This window comes from Lissotriton helveticus, chromosome 2_1, assembly GCF_964261635.1.
Source record: "Lissotriton helveticus chromosome 2_1, aLisHel1.1, whole genome shotgun sequence".
NCBI lineage: Eukaryota > Metazoa > Chordata > Amphibia > Caudata > Salamandridae > Lissotriton > Lissotriton helveticus.
In genome coordinates, this window is record NC_136059.1 from 2,044,501,902 (window position 1) to 2,044,529,749 (window position 27,848).

The window sequence follows — 27,848 nt, forward strand, 5'->3', positions numbered from 1 at the left end:
ATAATAACATAATATTATTAAAAATATACAATATTATTACAGTAGCATAGCAAGAGTGTTAAAATGACTATTCCCACTCCAATGAGTGCAACAGTAGGGAAAGCATTGGATAGCATAGGGGTAAAAATTACTATTCACACTCCAGTGAGTGCAACAGTAGAGAAAGCGTTGGATAGCGTAGGGGTAAAAATTACTATTCCCACTCCAGTGGGTGCAACAGTAGGGAAAGCGTTGGATAGCGTAGGGGTAAAAATGACTATTCCAACTCCAAAGAGTGCAAGGGTAGGGAAAGCGTTGGATAGCGTAGGGGTACAAATTACTATACCCACTCCAAAGAGTGCAACAGTATGGAAAGCGTTGGATAGCGTAGGGGTTAAAATTACTATTCCCACTCCAAAGAGTGCAACAGTAGGGAAAACGTTGGATAGTGTAGGGGTAAAAATTACTATTCCCACTCCAGTGGGTGCAACAGTAGGGAGAGCGTTGGATAGCGTAGGGGTAAAAATTACTATTCCCACTCCAGTGAGTGCAACAGTAGGAAAAGCGTTGGATAGCGTATAGGTAAAAATTACTATTCTCACTCCAGTGGGTGCAACAGTAGGGAAAGCGTTGGATAGCGTAGGGGTACAAATTACTATTCCCACTCCAGTAAGTGCAACAGTAGGGAAAGCGTTGGATAGCGTAGGGGTAAAAATTACTATTCCCAATCCAAAGAGTGCACCAGTAGGGAAAGCGTTGGATAGCGTAGGAGAAAAAATTACTATTCCCACTCCAGTGAGTGCAACAGTAGGGAAAGCGTTGGATAGCGTAGAGGTAAAAATTACTATTCCCACTCCAGTGGGTGCAACAGTAGGGAAAACGTTGGATAGCGTAGGGGTAAAAATTGCTATTCCCACTCCAGTGAGTGCAACAGTAGGGAAAGCGTTGGATAGCGTAGGGATAAAAATTACTATTCCCACTCCAAAGAGTGCAACAGTAGGGAAAGCGTTGGATAGCGTAGGGGTTAAAAGTACTATTCCCACTCCAAAGAGTGCAACAGTAGGGAAAGCATTGGATAGCGAAGGGGTTAAAATTACTATTCCCACTCCAAAGAGTGCAACAGTAGGGAAAGCGTTGGATAGCGTCGGGGTTAAAATTACAATTCCCACTCCAAAGAGTGCAACAGTAGGGAAAGCGTTGGAAAGCGTAGGGGTACAAATTACTATTCCCACTCCAGTGAGTGCAACAGTAGGGAAAGCGTTGGATAGCGTAAGGGTTAAAATTACTATTCCCACTCCAAAGAGTGCAACAGTAGGGAAAGCATTGGATAGCGTAGGGGTTAAAATTACTATTCCCACTCCAAAGAGTGCAACAGTAGGGAAAGTGTTGGATAGCGTAGGGGTAAAAATTACTATTTCCACTCCAGAGAGTGCAACAGTAGGGAAAGTAAATACTTCATATATTATTTAAAAATATATAAATTAATATCTATAAAAAATTAATTAAAAGTAATTACCAATTTAATAAAATATAATAATTAATCAATTAAAATTACAAATTAAAATTAATTATTACAGTTAGTTACCTATAAATACAAATTAATTACAAATTAACCATTAATTAATTAACAATTAAAATGAATTAACAATTAATTAAAAATGAATACCAATAGATACATTTACATATTTAATTAATTATAATTAAATTACTTCCCAACCTTTTCCCCTATAAACCCACAACCCGCTACAGAATTAAATTACGCAAAAATTAAAAAAACAAAATTCATTATTTAAAATAAATTATAACATAAATACACACTTTTCACACATATAATAACATGAAAAACACTATATAAAATTCGATATTATTAAAAATTTGATAATTTTAATAACCTATATTATATACTTCGATATTTTAACTTTCTATATTTTTAACAATCGATCTTACATTACTTACCTTCAAAACGAAATTTTTGATGTCTATATTCTGTCCATTATTTATTGTCCTATATTTTAAACTCGATATTATGTCCATTCGATATTTTTTACTCGATATTTTGACTGTTTACCAGTGTGTCCTTGTCTTGGTGCCCTCACACAACCTGAAGGATGTTGTCCTTTATCATTGGGCAATGCTCCGCATTGGGACAGCGCTACAAAGCCCTGTGTTCCCCCGAAGGGTCACTTTATCGGAGATTTTTTTAAGTGATAAAGCCGTAAGGGTATGTGCGGGTCTGAGTGGCAATGTGGTTGTTGGCATATGGTTACCTATACAAAGCGGGAATAGTGTCCCATGAGGTACAGCTCAGGAAATCCTCAAAATCTGTGCAACAAGTCATAGTGTTAGGTACTGCAGGTACGGACCCATTGTCTGGTTAGAAATATAAGCTGTGTGATCCTAAGAAGACCGGAATAGGAGAGGCAGGGGGCGGTCAGCCTTGTTGAATGTATGACTACAGGAGTCTGCCCCTTCTGTGATCCGTTACAGCTATCTTAGTCACATAGCTGGTATTTTTAACCAGACGGTGGGTCCGTAAGTACGGTTAAAACACTGCATGCACCGCACACCATAGAGTGTGGGCTGAAAAGAATTCACGTGGCTCCATTTCTTTTTTGCCACATCACATTGCACATTGTATGGTCCTGATGAATGCCTCATTATTGCTTACGAGGCTGGAATATGTCGATCAGTGTTTAGGGGATAACAAAGACCAATTTTTCATCTTCACTATATCCAGTTTCTTTTTTTAACTCTGTCCTTGGACCCCGGGAATAAAATATTATTAGTAGGGGGAATCCCAGAGGCGCTTTTACCATCACCGCTTGTTGTATAGCATTTTAGGACCCTAGTGTAATTTTCCTGATTCATGCCCTTATATCGGTATAAATCACCATGTCCTTATATAGGCATAGAAATCATAACCATATTGAGACATAGCTCATGTAGTCCAAATAAGGCATGTCTACTTCCACAAGTTCCGAAAATCCACAACGATTTCTTGGAAAACTCGGCTTCAGCAGTTAGGGACTTCCCTTTGCTTGAATATTGATTTGTCCAAGAAATCATGGAGTTTTCAAAGACCTGAGACTCTTTGATGACGTTATTATGTCCACCTTTACATCAAACTCGGCACCTTCAAGGTATAAATATGCCCACACTTGCCATAGCAAACACACTGTGATTTGGAGCAGTTAGGCTATCTACTTGCTCGACGCATCCTGCTACAGCAGGTGCCGAAGGAAGCCGACCCTCCAGCAGACGCACTGAGAGAGACGCTGTCTTTTCTCCTGTTGAGAAATCCAGCTCCAGGGTTTCCAAGCTCCCCTTGCGGGGTGTTGGGAAATCGAGTCCTGAGACAGAGAGATACCAGACCTCCTTCATTCTAAACCAAGGTACAGAGCTGATTAGACCCTTAGAGAAATCTTCCACCAGCCCTCAAAATGGTCCCCACCCACAATGCCATGCCCCAACAACACACCAAAAAATCGAAAAACACATAAAAATCAACACAATCCAATGCCATCCGTGCCCTCAATGATGTTTACATTCAAGACACCCCACAGAAAGACTTGGTCCATGCACCACTCACTACCCCTGGGCCTACTGTCTAGTGAGGCTTTACAGGCATCCCAAAATTAAAAAAAAAAACAACATATAACAGTGAGCTAAAATTCCACGACATAAATGAGAATTAAGTTTAAAAAAATCACAGAAACAGTTGTATCATGCACCCATGACTAACCCTGGGCCTACTGGATATTGTGGCTAGCTACCCACCACAATATATATTTTGTTGTGAAAAAAGTTTTAGAACTAGAGTTGCCTCAACTGCAATGCCCCAAACAAACAACACCAACTTACTTGTAAAATCTCAAGTCCAAAGTGATCCAAACTCCAAAGTCCAAAAAGTCCTCAAATACAAATATCCAGCAGCAGCTACAAAAGTAATCCTTCCAGCTCCACAGCCAAATATAAAGTGACCAGGACATGGACAAAGCACTGGGAGGAGCCTTCTGGACAGGAACAGGAAGTTGGAGACTCTGGGGCACTTCCTTCCTCCCACCCCACCCCAAAAAATGGACTCCTGCACCAAAAAGTGCAGCCAAAAGTCAATCTGAGGAGTTATTCTGATCAAAATCATCATTTTCACAAGGTTTATGCTTCCTGCGGTGGATTTCTCGCGGGCCTTTATGACGTACTCGCGTGGTCAAACTCTCGCCGTGCAAGATGGCAAGACGCGATAACGTAATTGCGCTCAAAAAACTCTCGCACGAGCACGCAGCAAGATCAAAAATGGCGCAGCACACGCAAAAATCGGGAGAAAAACAACTCGGCGGACTCAGAATCACAGTAAGTCAGCGCCGCTCGCGCGATGTTGTATTTTTCAAGCGCGACCAAGCAAAATAATTCGTAGCTTGCGAATGTTGCGGATTATTCGGTAAATTCGCGCGATTCGCGGATCGCGAAATCGTCAAATATCCGCAAATTCGCCCGCGAAACGGATTTTACGCCCATGCTTACATAATTTAAAAGAATTTCCCATAACCGTGATCTGTTAACAAAATCAAATGCTGAGGATAAATCCATAAAACCTAAATAAATAGGAGCTTTTTTTGCGACCACATATTTCCCTATAATTAGATTCAAATTTAAGCACTGTTCAACAGTTCCGATGTTACTTCTGAAGCCCAGCTGACAGCAGTTTAAAATTGAATTGTCTTCCGCTCATAGTCTGATTCTGTTAAAAACTACACTACCCAGGATCTTCAAGGTGTTATCAATCAGAGAAATGGGACGGTAGCAGCTTGGATTGGCTCGGTACCCTTTTTGGGGACGACTATACTAGTTGACCATGTGCTCGGAATGGTTGCCTTAGTCAAGTTGTTAAAAACGTTGCATAAAAGGGGGGCCCATAAGTCCGGCTCCTGTTTAATAAGGTCGATGGATAATCCATCCGACCTGGCGCTTTATTGCCCAAACTTTGAAATACCGCCTCTTGTACCTCGGCTATAGTTATGGTGACATTAATAACTTGACTGCCGATAATATTACTAGTTGATATTAAGGGGGCAGTATAAATTCCAGCAAAATGCTTCTCCCATAGCTCGCTAGATATATTACAGCTAATGGGGGTGATTTGTGTATCCATAGACCTCATGTTTTTGACTTCCCTCCAAAATCCATTTGTATCTTTTAGGGAGGCAGCTTTAACTAGATTGTCCCAACGTGTTATAAGTAGCTCATCTGATCGTTTTTTGGTGGCAGTCTTGTAACCTGCTCTAAGAGATCTTACTAGAAATACATCCCTGGGCGTAGCCGCAGGTCTTTATTTGCACGGGAACAAGAACTATCAAACCACCTGGGGGTCTTACTTGTGTTAGTAATTGGTTTTGAAATTATCTGCTTAATAACAATACAGAGGCCACTAAAACGCCTCGATGATCTCCCTACCTACAGAGCTGCTAGACAAACATATGTCTACTAATTTGGGATATGTCCTTATTGTACATTCAAGGAGGGCTTTATTATCTATCCCCCTCCATACCAGCCTAAGTTTATCCGTAGTCACCGTGAGGTTGTTGGCCGCAATTTCTAATTGGATAGTGGGTTTGAGACATAGTCTAATAGTGGTTAAAATAGGATTATGGTCACCTTGACTGGTAGATAAAACCTCAGCCTTTTCCAAAACATTTTCTAGTGAGGATGAAATAAAAGCATAATCTATAATAGATGAGCATCCGTGACCTCTGTAGGTGGGCAACGGCCCCGCGCTCGGGTGGACGCCAGCTTTTTCCATAGTATTAATCATGTTTCTCTTTAATAGAAAATTACAAAGTTCCTCCCCTCTTCTGCATGGGGTCACTCCAACTGGGGTAATGGAGATGTTTTCCATATCCCTGTGCATTCGTGCATTAAAGTCCCCTGCTAAGAGTATGCCATCTATTTTGCCATACCTCTGCATGTCGCTCAGCCCATCTATAAATTCGAACAAGTTAATAAAATTACTGTTTGGGCGTGACATAAAATCATTGTTATAAAAATGTATTAAACAAATCGACGCCCCCCATGTGTGAATGGTAGCTTGAAAGTTAGCGTTGTTTATTGTTACACTCATTATGCTGCCTTTGGCCGATATTTTCAACCACGTGGACAGCCCCCCGCATGGTCTGCCTATTTGTGGTCTGTCTACAATTTTATTTAAACACACAAACCCCTCCAGCAACATTTATTTTGTACACCACGTCTCCTGAAACATCAGGATATTGTAGGCGCTAACCAGGTCAACCCACTCTATACAATTCAACTTGGATCCTAGACCTGCTATGTTCCAACTCAATACTTTCAAATTGGACTCTGAAGTTATAAATTTACTAGGAACAGTACTTGTTCTTACAGGGTCTGCTGGCTCAGGTTTAGTAAGGAATTGATGGTTCGTGAGTCAATCTTGACTCTCCAAACTAGACAGCGTGGCAAACCTATTCTGTAGATTGAGGGTTGGTGGGAAGATGTTACTGGAACCCTCTAGGCTAGGAGAGCGTGTTGACCTATTCTGCGTGGTCCATATTGGCATCGCCTGTGAACGTGAGCCTGATGGTGGTTTGTATAAGAAACCCAATGGTAAGGATTGTATATGTGTGGGGGCAGTGTTATGACTAACTTGCGTCTGCAACAACCATTTCACCATAAGAGGGCTCCTAAAGTTAATGATTATACAATCACCTGGGATGTTTTTTTCAGAATACCCCAACCAGCCTACGCGTCTCACCATTAAAATGTCGTTGATGTGTTCCACCTCTAAGCCTTTAAATTTTAATAACCAGTCTAAGCTCTTGTTTTTTAATTGCTCCCAGGATTCTAAATCACCTCTCCTCAAAGGGGGGACACCCGCTAAAATTATCGCGTAGGGACAGGCTTCTGGGGGTAAGTTAAGCACATCTTTAGGCGTGATAAAATCATCTTTAGGGCCTGTTTTTCCTCCTGTAGGCACAATGGCAGGTGGAGCAGAGGATGTAGATGTCCGCTTCTGTGACTGACTGTTACTATTACTGCTGGGATTACAACTTAGCCGCCCACCAACTGTTGCTAAATTTAGGGTTGGCACCGAGGCTAAAGTAGACTTCGAGGAGCAACTTTCCTTATAAATACAACCGTTTTCACAAACAATATTAACAATAGGTGTTTGGCACATGCCCCCCAGCTGTGAAGCAGCATATTCAGATGCTCCCAACTGACTTATCTCCCCCGCTGTTTTATCAACAGTGATCGCACTACTACTATTTTTTGTGGGATTTTTAACAATACTTTCCAATCTGTCCAACCGTTTAAATAAAGTATTACATTGTTTATCAATCAACCCTTTCAATCGGTCATAGACAGAGTCTGTTATAGAATCAATAGGAAAGTCCCCTGATCTGCCGTGCATACGCGTTATCATGTGGTCAGTTGTGTATGTGCCGAGTATCTACCATTTGCAGCAGTCAAGTCCACCTTATTATTAGTTCTTAGCTCTGTTGCCCCTGGGGTTTTAGCAATCGGGCCGTGTTTCCACATACTTAGCGGGGTTGGTTGGGTTTTCGAGCGAGTCGGCTGTTTCCTTTTGCAGGCAGTAGGTTTGGTCGCTCCCCTCTTCCTCTTACCCCCGTCTGACGATGTGACGCGAGAAAAGGTCCCCGCTGCTGACATTAGTATCCATGTTGGACCCTGATTGTGATGCTATAAAAATTAAATCAGCATCAGTGGCGATATTTTCGTTGACAAGTACCGAACCCGTAGATGACATGTCTCGTTGACTGGGAGTGGCAATCAAAACTTCAGGTGACAAAGGGAAAGGTGGAGGATTATTGGCCTGATCTGCTTCGCCTGCTCGAATAAAGGCACCACCACATAATCTCTGTTAAGCAATGAGATGGATCTATATAACTCACAAACCCTCAGGTTTTTGTTAGGTTTAAGAAGGATAGTAATGGTGGCAGAATCCCATGAAGATGGAAGATCATGGTCAGAGACAAATATGGAATTACAAAGTTGCAACAGAATAGGCGCTATCTCTTATTTTAGCATTATGTATATCTCATTTGGAAGGGCATCCGGACCTGTGGCTTTCCTCTACTTTAAGCTGTTTATAACTTTAACAAACTCTTTCATGAAACTTGGGCTATTACATTTTTCCCTTTCTACCTCCTGAAGTTGCGGGAGGGTTAAATCTTGAATAAAAACCTCAAATTGTTCCCTACTCAGGGTTGTATCTTCCGAGTATAAATCTTGAAAAAAATTTACAAAAGCATTTTCAATTTCACAAGCTTCTGTGATTATTTTTCCGGAGTTTTGACATTTTAAATCTTTTAAAAAATTCCTCGATTGACTAGCTTTAATCTTCCAAGATAATCATTTTTCACACCCCTCCTCATATTAATAATGAGATAGCCTACTGGCCTCCTATTTCCACCTCATTATAGCCTCCAGAAAGTCAACCAGCTTGGATTTTGCTGCTTGTAATTTTTGTCCAATTTGGTCTTTGCTTACCAGTAGTAGATTGTGACACCTCACCTTGTAAGGTTTTTAGAAAGGCTTCAAGAATATTAATTTCCTCCTTGAACTTCTTGCTGTGTGCAGAGCTAACACTAGAAAGAACACCTCTATGAAATGCCTTCTAGGTTTCCCAAACAATGTTTAAGGGGGCTGAATCAAGATTGCAAAGAAAAAACTCCTTTGCTGCTACTTTAAGGCTTTCCACAACTAAGGGGTCTGAAAGCAACGTACGGTTAAGTGTCCATTGTCGCGGCAAAGCTTTGTCTCTGAGCATGATCTCAAAGGATACAGCTGAATGGTCAGATAGATGTTCAGGAACATGCAAAGCTTTCCTAATATTTTTGCTGATAGAGGAATCTAGCCCAAAAAAATCTATCCTTGTACGATGACCATGTTTTTTATTATGAAAGGTAACGTTTCCTCCTTCTACCTCATCCCTTTCACTCATTATCCTTCATTTATCTACCAGACCTGCATCTGCTATTAGTCGTTTCAAGGCCCCCATCATATTGGGGGTTGACATTGCTACCCTTTTGGAAGTAGAGTCTTGCATTGGATCCACACGCACAGTAGAATCACCCCCCATTATTGTAGTGTAATTCTTATATTCCCAATAGGCTCTGCGCATTGTAATAAAATATCCTATAGATTAGACGTAGGACTTAGGTTGACTAGGTCTCTATCGAATATACTACACTTAATTGTGAGTGCCAGCTAGCTCAGAGGTCACTAGAAACTTTCTCGAATAAACAAGAAGGGATTCGTTTTTGACAACCGCATAAACATGACAACCTTGTTTCCCCAACATAAAACTGATCTTCAGAGTCGTGGAAACAATAGATAGATATTTCACTCAGTCAATCATGCATGGTTCATTTCACCAGAAGTGCAGAGAAATAGAGAGACGGGCGTTTCCAATAAAAGGTATTTATTGAACAATCTTCTTTCTCAAGCATAAGAAATGAACTGCTACAATCGTAAAACTGGTTGTAAAATATAACGCATACAGTATAAAAAGTCGAATAAAATAATACTGTAAGACCATTGTATGGTTTCTAAACCATAGATACATTTATACACGAATAACAGAGGCTAAAAGTACTCAACTGGTGCTTCTACAATACGCCTACCCGGGGTGTTTCTAACCTAAGCTTAGTACGAGGGAAGAAGTAAGTGAGGTGTAGCATTAATGTAGTATTCTTTTGCCAAGAATCTGTCCAAGATTTTTCTTAGGGTCTAATCAGCTCCGTACCTATTTTAGAATGGAGAAGGTCAGTCTCAGGCTTCGATTTCCCAACAACCCACAAGGTTAGCTTGAAAACACTGGAGCTGTATTTCTCAGCAGGAGAAAAGACAGCGTCTCTCTCAGTGCATCTGCTGGAGGGTCGGCTTCCTTCGACATTTGCTGTAGCAGGATGCGTCGGGCAAGTAGATAGTCGAACTGTTCCAAACCACTGTGTGTTTGCTAAGGAAAGTGTGGGCATATATATACCTTGAAGTTGCAGAGTATGACGTAAAGGTGGACATAATAATGTCATCAAAGAGTTTCAGTTCTTTGAAAATTCAAGAGTTCTTGGACAAGTCAGTTCTCGAGCAAGGGTAAGTCCCTAGCTGCTGAAGCCGAGTTTTCCAAGAAATCGTTGTAGATTTTCGGAACTAGTGGAAGTAGCCCTGCCGTATTTGGACTGCATGAGCTATGTCTAAATATGGTTATGATTCTTATGCCTATATAAGGACATAATGATTTATACCTAGATAAGGGCATGAATCAGACATGTTAAAGATATGACCGCACATTTCTGCGAAATGTATTGGGCAGTTTATTGATAATAATGCATGTTTCTCTGCAGAAGTCCTTGCAACTTGCAGATCATACTTCTCTCTGGACGAGGTAAGTAGCACAGTTTTTTGTAAAAGAATCGCGTTAATTCTGCTTAAAGTATCAATTCGAATGGAAGAGATTATTCAGTGAAGGCCATAGCGGCGACTCCCCGTCTGTCTTAGTTTTAGGAAACAATACTTGCATACAACAAGTGACCCTGGCTGACACACTAACGAGATAGGCTATTCCTGGCATCATTCCACAACAGCTGTGATCATTTAACATAATGTAGCTACCTTTGGAAAGCTGCCTGAAAATTGGATCTATCACCGCTGTGGGTGAACCTTGCAGGTGGCAAGAAAGGTTATTGGAAGAACTTTCGCAGGCTCCATGTAAATTAATACCTTGACACAATAGTGTACCGCTTAGTGAGTTTTCGCAATTTTTACCACTAATAAATACCTCCTTTCCCACACTCCAACATTTGTGTGTGTATGGTAAATCCCAGGGCGACTTAATGTATTCTTTACCCAACCTTTCATACAGGCCTGCTGGTATGTGTTTTAAGCAATATTGAAACTGGAAAGTTGTCACGGGTATTGTGATGGTGCCATGTATTATCCATTCAACTGATGGTTTCTCAGAAACGGTCCATGCTAATCGCTCCAGTTTTTCTATGCTCAATACCGTATAGTCTACTCCCCTCTGTGCCAACGAGATTTGTTTATCTGTAAGGTTAAACACAGTAAACAATGACGTAGTGTTGATTAAACGCCAAGGCACATAGCCAGAACGAAGGTTTTGTAACGTCCAGCCTAACAGCATTATAGAACGTAATTGAGACTGGCCATGTTGTAACATCAGCAAGTCTTCTTTCATTATGTCTATGGCAGAGGATAAAATGCTGTCCAAAGAATATATTCTGGATGTCAGAGTAGTTAACCCAATGTCAACTACAGAGAGTGATTTCTCTAAATTAATACGATCGATTTCTAGTATTCTTTCAGCTGTTTCAATTTGCGTGACTTTCCATGCTTCATTGTATGCACCGTATATACCGGCGAATATGAAACATTTATGAAGTGGATTACGAGGTCCTAGTAAGAATTCTTGTAAATCAATGCCACATTTAAGCAAAGATAAGTGTTGTTTTATTTCTGGAAGTGTGGATCTCTGCGGCGACTCAAGGCATAGTTTTCCTACACTATAAGTTGTTATTATCCCCGGATGTTGTCTTTGGATATATCTTGGATCTGGCCTAGTTACTGTAAACCCTTGTGTATTGTTCAGGAATCTATCTTGACAGTTGTCCGTGTCTGTGGGCCAGATTAACCATGTTTTCCATTCAGGATTTGTTCTGTTCTGTTGTAAAATATAGTTTGCATCTACCTCCTCACTTGAAGTTAAATTACTGTCAGGTGTGGGCTTAGTTATGGGCAGTTTGTTTAAATCTTTTATCTTAGAAATGCCAAGACAAGACGTCTGTTGGACAGTGTCATTTAAAAAACATAATTTGTTCTGGGATGATGCAGGCTCTGAACAATGTTTCTAAACCTTGTACCTGCCAGTCCTTTGTGCCCCAAACAGTTTGTCTCAATGCTGTCTTTCCAAAAGTTAAAGCCTAAGGTGAACAATTGAGCATAAAAGGCTGCAGAATAACTTTGTTTAGTATTTGTCACCATACTTTTCATGCCTGTCTTATTTACATTTTTAAAGTAAAAACTTTCTGGGTTTGTGATATTAAAACCTGTGAAATATGGAAATGTTCCAATAAATGTTATAGAACTACCTTTTGGAGGTGTTGGACAATGTTCCCATTGATTATAAGTTAAAATATTTCTAGGATTTGCAGATTTATGCAAGTAATGATGACCAAAATGATTAAAATAATACATTTCTTCATAATTTGATGAACCTTCTAAGTGTTCATGTTTTGTCAATTTTGCTGACCTTTCTAAGTCTGCCATCATGTTATTAACAGTTTCAAAGTCCCAATCATCAGAAAATGTGCTGGGTGAAACAAAGTCACTCAAGGAAACCTTAAATTGGTGAGCAATTTTCTGTAGCTCGACAGGGCCATAAATGTCATAATCAGTTGTATCCCGAGCTAATCCACCAGGTAGACGAACCGCTGTGATGTTCACTGATGACAGGTCTCGTTGTTCGCGATGAGATGATTTGTGTGGCTTCAGAAGCAAGTTGATGTTCTTACTTGCTGTGTCCATTTTAATGTGTTTTCCATCTATCAGCTTTCCCAGACTTAAAACAAGAATGAGCCATAGCAGGAGAAAAGATACACCTAACCCAATCCAAAATTCAACTCATGGTGAAACCAGATATGTTTTAGCAAGCTCTTGACCAAGTTCCGTTAATTTTTCCTTGAAGGAAGTAGCACTGTTCTCGATCCGTGGATTGCTAGTACAGGTACTGGTTTTTTGTAAGAAGGCCCAAACTCCTTCTTGTCCGCTATTTTCTCCCTGACTAGATCCCCAACCTTTGGAATCCAGACAGGTATTGCTGGGACAGGTGGTTTTTCTTCAGTGGTCGTTGGCTTTTCACTGGTGTTGCTTAGATTTCTTCTTGTTTCATTTAAGTCCTGTAAAACAGCCAAATGATCTTTGATATCAAATGATTTTTTGTTCCACCACTGAAGTGTGGCGATCGAGGTCTTCAACCAACATTCTCTTCCCAAAAAGTAGTTCATATGGAGTGATTCCACCCGGGAGAATTTCTTGGCAGGTTATTAAGACTACGTTGGACATTTATTAGAAGTTTGACCCCCCCATCACCCAAACCTAATACCCTAGCTGTTATAGTCACGGTTTTTTCTCTCCACAACCAAATTTCCCTCAGGATGGAATGGACTCGAAAATCGCAATGCAACGCCCAAGCTGGCCATGGCCTCCTTGTAAGCTCGAGAGCTAAACGCAGGACCCTGGTCATAATGTAGCGTGCCGATTGTTTATGTGCGGATAAAGACTCGCAAATCTTTTATAACAGTTCGGGCGTCAGCCGAGCGCTGAGGCCACATTCAAATGAATCTTGTTTAATATTTGTGGGGCTGCAACAGTCCATTCGGACGTCCGCATTCAGATAGCCTTATGCTGTCTAACAGTGGTGTCTGTACTGGGCTGGCTACGCTGTAGCCAGGAATTTGGTGGTGTTCAAAGCTGTGGTGTTTGTAACAGTCATCGCAATTAATTCTGAATTCGTATACGTGAGCTTTCATCCTTGGCCACCAGTACATCTCTTCTAATTTTAATAGAGATTTAGAGATCCCTTGATGTATCAGACCCTCTCACATATATGCTTCGTGAATCAGAGCACCTCTCCGGTTCCTGTTTGGAATTACCCTATCCCCCACTCCAGGGATTTGAGCAAAAGGAACAGAGTTTTCTTCAGTTATATATTTATATGTGAGTGGATAATTTAGAGGTAACGCGGCCTTTGCTCGTGGCATTGACAGCGAGCATGGTTTCACCGTCTATTGTTGTTTTTAAGCGAGTGATTGCAGCTATGGAAGCCATTTGCACAGCTAACTTTGCGGCTTCATCAGCCAATGAACTCCCTGCAGCGTGAACGCCATCACGCTGATGACTCAGTGTATGGATCACATGAATCTTTTGTAGTTCTTTCTGTAATAGAACTAATTGTTCCCAAAGCAGTTTATGCTTGATTGTGAAACCTTTTGCGTCTTTAAAACCGTTTTGAACCCAGTTCTACAAGTATTCATTGTAAGACTGGACGCAGTAATACGAATCGCACACTATGAGCGTGGGGAATTCGCGATCGGTATTTTCAAGCACCATCTTGAAAGCCTGTAATTCAGCTAGCTGAGCTGTACAGTCTCCTAGTGATTGAGTTTTTGTGACCATCGGTCTGAATTTACCATTGTGCCCGCAACCTTTAACAATCGCGCACGCAGCACTATAAGCAAGTTTACCCCCAATAGCGAGATGGGGTGATCCGTCTGTATATTTTATACAGCCGTAATGTTCTAGAGGTAGAATTTCAATGGGCAGAGGAAATTCGTGTTCGTATTGTAGAAATCCTTGAGTTGTCAAGTAGGGGTCAAAAACGTATTCAACGTCTGTTGCAGCAAGAGAGTTAACCCATTGTATCCATCTCGGATGTAAAGCCTTTGCATTTGGAATGCTCGCTTTTGTCACTACCTCTAAGGCAGGTACAGGCGTAACGACCATTATGCGTTTACCCTGCGCGAGTGCTCTCTCTTTTGCTACTGCAGTTTGAACCGCTGTCAGAATTTTTTCTGTTGAAGTGAATTTCATTTTAGCTTGTGTGTACAAGTGAGATTTGTAAGCTATTGGTACCGTTTCACCTTCATTAAAGGTTAGGTAGGTGAATCCGCATCTCCCTGGGATGATTCGGATTACAAGGTTGCGTACATTGTCGCGTGTCTGTAAATGTGTTGTTGCCAACATGTCTGTTTGCACTGAACGCAAAATTTCTGTGTGTTTACGAGTCCAATTAGTTGGTTTGAAATCAGGTTTGGTTAGTTCGTAGAGAGGTTTAACCCTTTCTGCGTAATTCAAAATGTAAGTTCTTCCAAAGTTTAGGAATCCTAGAATCGACTGTATGTTTTTCAGCGTTTTCGGAGGTTGGACCAGCGCGCTTTTTTCTAAAAAGTTTGCTGCTAGGCTTTTGCCTTCACTTGAAAGTTTGTATCCTAAGAATAGGACGTTTAGGTGGGCAATTCTTGATTTTTTAAAGTTGAATTTATACCCTTCAGAGGCGAATCCAAGTTTTATGGTGTTCACCCAGTTCAAGTGCCTGTCCAAATCATCATCTGTAAGATAGATGTCATCGACATAAGATAATGCCTCGTCATCATCATACATTTGTAGTAACTCTGTTACTCTGGCTGAAAATTATCCAGGACTGTTCTTGAATCCCTGGGGGAGACGAAAAAAGTGTTTGTGTGTCCCCATTAGTGAGAATGCGGTCAAATACCCGCTTTCCGGTGCAATGTTTTGACAGAAGAAACCGTTTGAAATATCTTATGTAGTTTTATATTTTTTGCGAACGATGTTAGTCATTAGTGCTGCACTGTGTGCGTTTTGTACTGCAAAAGTTTTGCAACAAGAGTTTAAATGTCTGTAATCCAAAACTAGACGATATGTTTTGTCTGGTTTGGAGACAGGAAACAAAGGATTGTTCATTGACGAGGTGCATGTTTCAATCACCCCTTGGTATTCAAGTTGATCTAAGATCTCCCTGACTTGCTTTTTAGCTTCTTGCTTTACTGGATACTGCCTTTGAGCAGTATGTTAATTTTTCAACTGGATTTTACAGTGAGGAGAGTCCTTATCCCATCCTACATGACTTTTATATAATGCTGGAGCCTAGGCCACAGCCCATTTCCTGGCATAGGTATATTTTTTATGAATAGGAATATGATTAGAGAAGGCTGGCATAATGATTTCTTCACCGTGTGGGCACTCCCTGACAAATTCAGGTGGCCAGTCTTTTTCGGCCAGAAGGATGTCATAACCCTTGGATAGTTTTTCCCAAAAGAGTGCTTTTATTTTTCTAGTTATGTTCTCCTCTATTCAGAGTATTACTTCATATAGCTTATGGGGTACACTAACCCTGGTGTCGGCAGTTTCAACCTGAATGCATTTATTCAGATTCACTGTCTCCAGCTGATCCTTCAGGATCCTGCAAGCTATGGTGACCTCTGCTGCGCTGTACAGCATTGTCTTGGCCCACTACCCGTTCTTGAGTTGTGTCCTCAAGATCCTCGGCATGACTGATTTTAATACTTGCTACCTTCTTTTTGGAGAATTGAGTTTTCTTATTTGTTGGAATGTGTTGATCGTCTTTGGACTTCACGCGTTCTTGTTTGTGTTCTGATCGTCCTCTTCTTTTGGATTTCTGCGAGGAAGTCTGAAAGGTATGAGAGGATCGTGTATCAGTATCTTGATATCTATCAGGTTTTCTTAAATTATCCCTATTTCTAAGGTTATACCTCTTTTCAGAGTGCTCCTTTTGAGGAGATCTACCTCTAGATTATTTTTGATAAAAACTTTTTCATGATTTTCTGTTAGTTCAGGCTTCACAGGTTTCCCCCCCAAACTATCTCTTCCAAGTTCTTCATATGATTTTTCAATAATTCTGGCAAGTTCATACGGTTGCTCAGTAATATCGAGTTCTTTTAATTTTTGGCGGATTGCCACTGATGCTGCTTCACCTTTAATGTTAGCTAATAAGATAGCTGAGACCTGTTTGAAATCTTTCACTAATTTCATAACAAGATTCAAGGCTGGTTCTGGACCGTATTCATTTTGAATCTGTCTCAGAACGTCTGGTATTACAGCCATAGACGGGACACCATGTGTTTTTGTGTAGATTGAAGCAAAGACTCCACGTGTGGTGCAACCCCCACTGGTAAACAGATTGTTAGAATCCTGTGTTTTTTATGAGGTGTACTATCGGGAAATACTGCCTCTATTTTAGTAATTTTCTGGGCTAACCAGAATTGAATTTGTTTCTTTTTTGCAGGCAATTTACCAATGACTGTTTGTATAGTGTGTGGTGTGATTTTGTTTGTGTTCCCCTGATGAGGGGTGTGTTGTGGAATTCTAATAGCAGGTTGGACCGTTGAGGTCCGCATGACATATTGTACCAATTGTCTATGTATTTTAATTAATTGTTTTAGCTGTCTAACAGTTCTACATCTGACATTTTTCAATGTTAGGATTTGGTGTATAGCTGGCTAGTACCGGCCATGTTGCTCCTGGTCTACCTTGTGGAGCGAGCTTGCTAATGTGATTTTGATGTTGTAGGGTGCCTTTAAACCAGAGCTGATGCTCTTGGTAAGTTAGTGGAATTTCAACGTCCTCGAAAGTAACGTATTCCGCTGGATGTTCCTCTATCTTATAGTAGTGGAACACATGTGTTGTTGGATTTGCTTGTGGAAAGACAATCCATGAATAGAATACCTATGTCTGCCGATATTCATGTGCCTCTATGACGAATATAACTGTACCACCTCTCGGTGATAGGCCATTTTCTAAAAGCTTCATAGCTATGGCTTTTGTTACGTTTTCTGGGATGATTATAGCATCTGAAGCATTTTCGTTAAACCCTGCGGTGTCTAAACCTTCTCGAATCAACAAGAAGGGATTCGTTTTTGACAACCGCATAAACATGACAACCTTGTTTCCCCAAGATAAAACTGATCTTCAGAGTCATGGAAACAATAGATAGATATTTCACTCAGTCAATCATGCATGTTTCGTTTCACCAGAGGTGCAGAGAAATAGAGGGACGGGCGTTTTCAATGAAAGGTCTTTCTCAAGCAAAACTGATTGTAAAATATTACGCATACAGTATAAAAAGTAGAATAAAATAATACTGTAAGAGCATTGTATGGTTCCTAAACCATAGATAAATATATACACAAATAACAGAGGCTAAAAGTACTCAACTGGTGCTTCTACGATACGCCTACCCCGGTGTACCTAACCTAAGCTTAGTCCGAGGGAAGAAGTAAGTGAGGTGTAGCATTAATGTAGTATTCTTTTGCCAAGAATCTGTCCAAGATTTTTCTTAGGGTCTAAGCAGCTCCGTACCTAGTTTAGAATGGAGAAGGTCAGTCTCAGGCTTCGATTTCCCAATAACCCACAAGGTTAGCTTGGAAACACTGGAGCTGTATTTCTCGGCAGGAGAAAAGACAGCGTCTCTCTCAGTGCGTCTGCTGGAGGGTCGGCTTCCTTCGACATTTGCTGTAGCAGGATGCGTCGGGCAAGTAGATAGTCGAACTCTTCCCAACCACCGTGTGTTTGCTAAGGAAAGTGTGGGCATATATATACCTTGAAGTTGCAGAGTATGACGTAAAGGTGGACACAATAACGTCATCAAAGAGTCTCAGTTCTTTGAAAACTCTATGAATTCTTGGACTAGTCAGCTCTCGAGCAAGGGAAAGTCCCTAGCTGCTGAAGCCGAGTTTTCCAAGAAATCGTTGTAGATTTTCGGAACTAGTGGAAGTAGCCCTACCGTATTTGGACTGCATGAGCTATGTCTACATATGGTTATGATTCTTATGCCTATATAAGGACATAGTGATTTATACCTATATAAGGGCATGAATTGGTAAATTTACAATAGTGTCCTAAAATGGTTCACAATATTATGATAAGGACACCTATATCTACTAAATCCAAAAATAATGTACGTAGGGTGCAGGGTCATCTAGATTAGGACCATAATAACCCACAAAAGCCAACAAAACATTGTATATTTTAGCCTTAACTATCACCCATCTACCGAATGGGTCTACAACACAATCCCCCAGTATAGCTTGGATGGAGTTTTTTTTAAAAGGACCACCCATTTCACCGTAAAAGGCTGGGAGGTATAAATACAGTGTTCGATCCATTGCTGACCCCTTAGGATCTCAGGCCATTCTTCTTTAGCTAAATGCAATTTTTGAATGAAAAAGATATCAATATCTTTAATTCTCAGATACTTAAAAAATGTTCTCCTTCTTGCAGGAACCCTAAGACCATTAACGTTCCAGGATAGGATCTTTAAAAGCCTAGGCTTATTTGAATTTTCAATGTATTAGACTGTAAGTTTGAAGATTATTGCCTATAGGCCTAATTCTTCCTGTCAGACAAAAACATTTATTTCACTGAAAAGAAGATTCTGGTCTGAAACTTGCAAAAGGGGACATATTTTTTTTAATTTTGTTCCACCCAGTGTAAGAATTTTGTATTTACATCTCCTTGTGAATTCTCCCCCTTGCTAATTCCCCCCATCCTGGGGGAACACTCCCTATTATCTAGAGGCAAACTGATGTTATTTGCCTCATGTGAGCTCTCCCGCTGTGCTACAGTAAAAGACTGAAGAGTATATTGGATGTGCTTTGATCTGGTCCATAAATGTAATAACTTCAGCTGGGTCCCTAAAATTATATATTTTATTGTTTCACATTACCCTCAGTGAGGCGGGGAATCTTATATTTGCAGTGGCGCCCATTGTCATGATTCTGTAGTCACAGTTCCAGCAACCCTCATTTAAAGTAAAAAGACAGCTGCACGCACGTTAAAGAACTTTGACCTTTTCTTTATTAAAGAAACCCACCCCTGTCCCGTGCATCCAGCACTCCTTGTGAATATCAATATGTGATGTGCTTATTTGATTGTGATAAATGATGATTAGTGATTTTACATGTATCTTTGCAATGTTTTTTGTTTAAACCTATTATTTTCTGTGACTCTTGGCGGGGTGATTTATCATTATGAAAGTGACATCTTTGTGACTCTTGGCGGGGTCTATTATCGTTTTGCAACTTCGTCATGTCTAATTATTCAAAGACATGTTCCTGCTTTGCTGCTCACAAACTTGAGAACTCGCTTCTGGCAAAGTCGGAAAAGACGCGTCTGTTTGCTTTCTACTTACGCGTTAGGAGAAAAAGCAGGCGGCAGAACGCACGCAGGCGTCTTGACGTTCGGGTGTGGTTCTGGTATAAAAACCACACCCTGGCTTCCAGAAGGCGCTTAGCCTTCCAGCTTCCTTCGAGAAGGCATCGCGCATCCTCTGAAGAATCTCAAGACCCTTCTGAGGCCCCAGCTTCGGTGTATTTCGGTTTCAATGAGAATCCTAGAAGATGCAGCAATCGGACAAAGAAAGCTAAGTACAAAAATCTTAACTTGAAAGGCGCCCAACGCTAGCAATTCGTTTTTTGAGACAAGTAACAATTTTTGGAACTTTTCTTCTGATTTTAAAAGAAGAATTTAAAGAAAAAGAGACATTTGGAATAGTTTATTTGTGTAACAGTTTTTAGAAGGCTTTTGCAGTATGTTTTGTCTCCACTATTTTGAAGCACTTATTTGAAGAAGACTGAAAACGTGGAAGTGGTAGGATATCAAGCTGTTAGTGGATAAGTAAGTGCAAATTAGTGAGAAAGAAGAATTTAGAATCTTTTAATGAAGGAATTGTTTATAATTGAGTAATTGTATCTTTGTAGAGAAAATGAACATCCTTCTTGCTGAAAAACAACAAGGAACATCCTAAGACGTCAACTTAACATCATCTCTGCTAACCTGACATCACTCCACTCCACTTCCAGGACGCTAAGCCCTTCTTAGTAGATCGCAGGTAGGGTTCCAGAATTTAGATCAATATCTAAAAGTACCATAGCGTAAAGTTAAAGAGTGGTAAATCTCTTGTTAGACAAAGATTCTAAGGTGAGCTTGTTGCTTTGCAGGTCGACTACAAGAACTCACATTAGCGTCAGATCCGGCCTCTCTCCCTAATAGCTATCTAGCGTCTTGGTGAATTGTTTAAAGTCTCAAGAGGTAGGATAGGTTTCTGGGAGTTTGGCTCATAGCGTCTCTGCAAAACCCATCAAGCACCTTACAGGTAAGAGTTCGAGACCATACAGGTAAGAGTGACTTGATTCACCTGACACCCATCTCCATCAATCCTTAAATAAATTTGCCCAGTTTCCACTGTCTGTCTTGAATGGTACGAAAAATATCTGACCTTATACAGAAAGGCCAGTCACCTTTTTAAACAACTCCTGCTTTAAGAGTGCTTGCAATGAATTTTTCTTTTGTAGTATAGGATTTAAAGTTCACAAGGATCCTTCTTGGATTTTTCCTTTCTGTTCGCCTTGTGTATGGATCCCTAGAGTCTCTTTGTATATCATCCTCCAAACTGCACTAATCGATTTCCATGTTGAATTCTTTCAGGAAACTAATCACATAAGACCTTATGTACCCCCCTACAAGACCTTCAGAAACATTAAAAATGTTAATGTTCCTTCTGGCATTATTTTCCAGGGGATTCCAGTTTATCTTTCAGATCTTTCTCACTACTCTTCAAACTCTGTATCTCTCCCTTGTTCGCATTCACTTTTCTGCATAGATCCTCTACTGAAACCTCCAACACCCCAACTCTCTCCATCAAGTTGTCGATCTTATCGATCTTAGCCTCCAGGGCCTCCACAATACCTTCAATTTTATGCTGATTTGTTTCAGAAATCGTGAACTTCTCCCTAACCACTGTTTACGAAGTGTTTATGAGCTTCTCCAGCTCAGGACAATCAATCTGTTTAGTAATCGCAGTAAGTGTTTCGTACGGAGTCAACAAATGACTCTCCACAGTCACTGGGCTGGAGCTCGGGATAATACTTTGTTGAACTAAGTGCTGGTCTCTATCTGACAATGGATCAAACCTGTTTTTTAAACAAAGGACGTCCCCCCTACTTTAGCAGAAACTGAGCCCCCCATAACTTTTGGAAAAGCACTTCTCTCCTCCGATTGTAATGGTGGTACTGTAGGAAAGACAATTGTGGTGACCTGGGCTTGAGTTTGAGCTTGGGTTTGGGTTTGAACTCTAAAGTATGAGCGGAGTGATGGAGATATTTTTATGGGTTTAGGCTTTCTTGGGTGTTTTTTCTAAAGAGGCTTTTTTGGTCAAAGGTGCACCGAATGGGTTCGGGAGTTGGAGAGGGTCTTTAGATATTTTACTGCTTTCAACCTTTGGTGTGGGGGAATAGCTGAGGAGAGGACCTTTTTTACTGAAATACTCGGAGTAGCATCCCCCCTACCACAAATGTCCCTACTCCTAAGCGCATATCTGTTTACGCTGCATGCAAACCCTTCCTTATGTTTTCTTTGCCAGGGAAAGTAGGTGTCTTACATTTGGATTTACCACCCTACTCTGTGTTAGTTTGGTCATGCATACACCACCGTGCCCTCCTGCATGATGCTGTACCTGTAATCTGGTCCCAGCCCACATAGCACAAAAAAGAAGGGGAGTAGCACCCTCCCCAAATGAAGCTGACCCAGCGAGCGTGGCAGAGCAGTTCCCACATAACAGAAACCAGGAAGCGTATTTCACTGCCAGTTGTGGTGAATGCCTGATGTCCCATCGATCCTGGAAAAGTAGTGCGGCCTGGGCGAGAATCACCTCGCACTGTGCAGTCTATAGCAGATCACAGCATCCCACCATTGAAAGCACGGCCCGCAGCTCTAGGAAGACAGCTGGGGCCTCTAGGTGAAGTGGTAGCACCCTCACCTAAGTGACTTATGTGTGCTGGCCCGGTCGAGCAGCCGCCTTGCCGCACCCACAGCATGATCATGACTGCCCTGTGATCTGTCCCCGAGTGGGGGCTGAGTAGAAACACAGGCAGCTAGAAACCGGCATCCTCTGCATACCATGAGGCCCGCAGTGTCAGGAAATCTGCCACGGTCTCCTGCAGCAACTCTAGCGCCACCTGGTGGTCATCACCATGGAACGTTTCCCCGAGGTAAATGCGAGGCACCCCTGATGTCGTTCACTGCGGCACACAAATGTAAACTGCAGCGAATTTTGAGGACTCTCCAGTGCCCCCATGACAACTTTGGATTGTCGCCTCTGTAACAAGGGAGCAGAGTCGTTACTGCATCTAATATGTATTTGCCCGGCCTTACAAAATCCAAGAAAGATCCTCTTGAAGCCACTCTTAAGAGAATTACAAGTCAGGACCTGCAGGGCGGCTGTGATAAAATGCCTTAGCGGGATCTCAATACAACTTTCCTGTAAAACCGTAAAATTCCTGGCATTTGCTGCTCAAGAGATTGAAAAAAAGATTGCAGCATAAGAGGAACTGGGACTTATGTACTCCTCGCAGCTAGACACAGACCCTCCCTTATCCTCCTTACAGTCACTTTTCTCCCCCAACTTTTTTGTTATTTTTACATATGGCAAGCATTTTTGAGATAAGAGGGGACAGTTACATCTAATCAAATAAAAGCCCCTATTTGTGCAGCACCCCCCGTTATAACAGTCACTTGTAGGCCCCTACACCTCATCGAGAGGGCGACTGCCTTACAAAAGTCCTACCCTTGTTTCTTTTTACTTTTGAACATTTAAAAACTCTCGCCCCGTTTTTACTTATTATGCATATTTGTGCAAAATTGTTCAGGACATGGGGGCTAGTGTTGTTTTATGTTGTTCTATGCTGATTTAAAGATGCTATTTTATGTTGTTTTAGTCTGATTCAAAGATGTTAATGTATTATATGGTGGTAAGTCCCACCCTTTTATAATTTTAACAAATCAAATAAAGTATTCTACTACAGTGCCCCCATGGCACTCTCGAAGGTGCTAAAGTAAAGTGTCCCCAACAGGATCAGCCCTTCGCATCAGCACTGTCTGCCCAGTGCAGCTGCACTTTCAGCCCTGCGGGGCACAACATGTAGGCCAGCTGTTGTGGCAAGACAAGCACGGTGGCCACAGCGCCACCTAGTGAGAATTGAGGACCTGTACAAGGACAGGCAAATGGCTTCTATGTGACCCCCAAGAGATGTCTGCACAAATCACCAGAGAGACAGTGTTGCCCCTCGTGACTTTGCCATACACAAGCCAAGCCCAAAGCAGAAGAGCTAACAGGTCCACACACCCTGCGACTTCAGAATCTGCAAAGATGAGAAAGTCTGGGCGAGACACTTCTAGCTCATGCCTCTTCCATGGAAGGGAACACACACTACTGCAGGGACAACTGTCAGGCAGAAAATAAGCCCAGCATGGCAACAGCAGCGCGTGCACCCTGGAGGCTCTCTACCACCTCCGTGCTCAAGGTGGTAACGCTGCACAGCCCCAGTGGTGAAAGACCACCACCACAACTGCCGTAGCAAACAAAGAGAAACTGACGTACTCTCTCCCGAAGGGGAAGGAGGGCACAATGTGCCCCAGGTGGCAGGAAACCTCCACTACAAGAAAGAGAAACCTCCACTACAAGAAAGAGAAAAAGCAGGAGCCCGTAAATGGCATGCACAAGGAATACCTACAAGCCCCACGACTGCCAGAGCAGAGAGATTCCAAAAGGGCAGATGGAAAGTGCACCAGTGCATGAAGAGAGCAACACCAGCTGGCCGACTAGCACCACATGGCCACCAATGGCCCATCAAGGAGAACATCACGCAGGCTGACAAATCCTGCCAATTAAGCATGAACCTAAGCAGGACTAAGTGCCGCAGCAGCGCTGCCTTGATGCGTAAGCACTACGCTCTCGGAAGGAGAAAAGAACGTGGCAAGAGACCACAAAACAAAGGGGAAGCTGCTTCTGGTGAAATGAGTAGGAAGACTGGCACTGCTCCCCACCACAAATTAAGAGAGGAGCTGCCTGTCATCTATCCCACACACATACCCCAAGGCCTAGCATGGCCCGAACGCAGGAGGGAGAGGAACTACACCTCTACTGCACCAGCGAATCCCCACAGTAGGCCAAAGATAATACAGAGTGTCCTCCCTCACACTGCCTCAAGATGGAATCGGCGTTGACCCAAGACAGGCAAGAGCGGAGTCGCACACTCCACGTGGCAGGCCGCCACAGCAACATGTGCTTCAACAACAGGTGACACGTGGCTGAACATCACGTCACACAGCAAGCAAGGAGCATGTGACCAGTCCCGACAAGCACGACAGAGCAAAGGCAGAAGCAGGCGCCACAACAGTGCCGCCTTCAGGTCCAAGCGCAACCCTCTCGAGGGAAGAAGAGTGACAGCCGTCTCACCCCAAAGATCCGGATGAACACAGGTGTGCTGAAAAGGCCAAAAAGAGGAGAAGACCGAGGACTCAAGCAGCAAGCCAAGAGCACACGCAGATACACCAGACAGCCAACAAGGCAGACCGAGTGCCCTTCCTCACACCGCCTCAAGATGGAGTCAGCAGTGGTCCCAAGACAGGCAAGAAAGGAGTTGTACACTCCACCTGGCATGCCGCCACCGAAGATCGACCTCAGCAAGGCGGAGCCACATGGCTGCTAAGTCACTCCAACTCTCCCAGCAAGTTACCACCACCTGTTATTTCGACTCACCATATGGCTGGCAACTGCCATCACACCTTCCCTCTTCACATGTGTCAAACAATACCATCCCCAGAGTACCAATGGACTGGAGTTCTACACCGTTGCCACACCAGCCAACAAAAGAAGCCAGAGGCTAACCGCAAACCAGGCCTACACCTGAAACCCGGGAGCAAGAGCATGTCTTTGCCAAGAGTCATCCACCCTCGAGGGTTGTGCGTGCGACTAAGTAACAGCTCCTCTGTGGGCCTACAGCTGCCCTTAGTCATCTCACAAGTGGCCCCAGCTTAGTCCTCCTGCAGTGCCCTAGCAACCCCTACAACGGACCTCCCCAGGCGGGAGAGTGAGAAGAGACATTGCCCCACCGACAAGTTATTGGTTACCGCCAAGCGATTCAACAGAGACAATCGATCAGGCAACACCTCCTTGAACTCTCACCATGGACTCCGTCCATGCTCATGACGCATCCCCTTGTATGAACTGTTAGAACTCACCACAGACCAACCCCGAGGTCAGCGGAGTGGAGCCATGCAAGACTGTAAGATACGTCGTCATCAGTGAGCTGACGGTATGCAGTGGACGTCTCAGAAGCCAGCGGTCGTGTCCTGAACTCCTCAGGTTTAACTATGAGTGCCCGCCGAGATGGTCCTGCTGCAAGCAGAGTCACCAGCCCATGTCTGACGTCTTCCTGCCACCTGACTCGTAAGGCTGATGGACCCTGTGGTGTTTAGTTGACTGATTGTCCCCACAGGTTGGACTAACGTTTTGTTTTAGTTCTTCAATTAAGTTTGGGAGGAATGTAGTGTCCTGCAGGACACGTTCTGATGTTCAGCAGGCAGCTGTATTCCCAGCCACTCCCTTGAGGGCTGGACACACTAGCACCCCCACCCATCCATCACAGGTGTCATGTGTGACGTGGCCCTGCCAATAAAAGGGCCCGGGTGCACGTGCTCGTGGCCAGTTACTGTACTACATGACCTGGTGTCTGTGTCCGTTATTTCCATCATGTGGGCCTGAGGCCTGACACTACAATTCTCTGCAGTAATTTCAGGATGGTTAAAAATCTTATGTCGTCCTTTTCTAAGCAGCTGCCAATATGCCCCCGGCTCCGTGATACCATCCAAGGCAGTGTAGTGTGAACGTTCAAAGTGTTTAGGTCTTTCTGTGAGTAAGCTCAAATTCACAGAGCAACACAAGAAATGAATAAAAGGAGATTTGTCTCAGTGATTCTTACCCGAACACGATCATTCCAAAACTCACGCAATTACCTTTCCACATTAATTTGCTTTTTTTTGTAAAATGTTGATTTGATGGTCTTTTAACACAGTATTAACTAATAAATGAGAAGAAAAATTGCTCAGAAAAGAAAGATGCAAATACCCATGTTGTCGTATCACTTGCACGATGCTATAGATAGCTCCAAATTACATCAATCTTCTGTTCTTTAATAGGACATCAAATGAATGCATGAATTGCAAAAGTGTTATTTAAATCTGCCATTTCTTTCGGTCCAATTATATACCCATGGAACGGAAAAACATCTGTGTTATAATGAGGGCTCTACCAGAACTCTGTGGCTAAAAGCAGCACAGATTTTCGCTTTCAGAGCTTACTCTCCCCACATTTCCCTAACAATAATCCCTCCAGTATTACGGTAGTCAACAATTACCACAAGCCCTCTATTTCCCAAAAAAGAAAGAATACCCACAAAAACTAAATTAGATGTGTATTTAGCCATGTTGCCTCGTGCCAGATGCAGCTTGTCGCTGCCGGGTCATCAGAATACCACCTCGAGCATTATCTTCATGTCCACATCATGTCTTTGAAGAGAGCTTTCAGTGTTGTAGAACCCACCCCCCAAAACAAATAACTGCTAGAAAACTTTTTGAGCCTCAATAGAAACATGCTTGCTTTAGGGCTGAGCTTCAGACAACGTAAGCTCTTAGGGGCAGATTTATGTCGGACTTGCGCCACGTTTACGCCGCTGTTGCGTGACGCAACGGTGCAGAAACGTGGCGCATCCCTGCGACCTATTTACAACGTGACGCATCTAGGCAGATGCGTCACGTTGTAAAGCCCTGCGCCACATGAAACCTGCGTCAGGTTTCATGTGGGCGTTCTGTCGCAGGGTGGGCGTTCCCTCGTAGGAAAGCACCGTAAAACTGACGCAGTGAAATCTACAAGATTTCACTGAGTCAGTTCTACGACGCTGCTGTGTCAAATCCTAATGACGCACCACGTTATGTATGGGTGGCCTCTGTACATTGCAGGAGTTGCGTCGCACTTGCGACGCTACTCCAGCAATGCGCCGCCCGTACACCACAAGATGCGTCACGCATCTGCTCTTCCTTGCACCATGGTGCGCCGCATTGTAAATGCGGCGCATCTGTGGTGCCGCAAGGAGGGAATTGCGTGACGCATCAGTTCTGGCGCATCCCTGCAGATTTGCAGAGATGCGCCAGAACTCATAAATATGCCCCGAATTCTATACGCAATTACAAAATATGTATACATTATAACAGCATACGGGGAGACCTTTGGGCCAGCTCACGGTCCGCCACTTCTTGTTTGAAAAGCAATTCATATTTAGAATCGTATTTCACATTCATATTTTGAATGAACACTTCAATTTTTGAAAGACAACATATATATAGTTGGCTAACGGGTCAGCCCTCTTCACCCCCCCTAGCTTTCTTGC

The 27,848-nt window shown here is 42.6% G+C and overlaps 1 pseudogene; it reads right to left on the reverse strand.

Moving 5' to 3' along the window:
* LOC144820357 (uncharacterized) overlaps positions 1-14,772 on the reverse strand; it is a 43,653-nt pseudogene extending 28,881 nt beyond the window's left edge.
* Between the last annotated feature and the right edge of the window lie 13,076 nt (positions 14,773-27,848).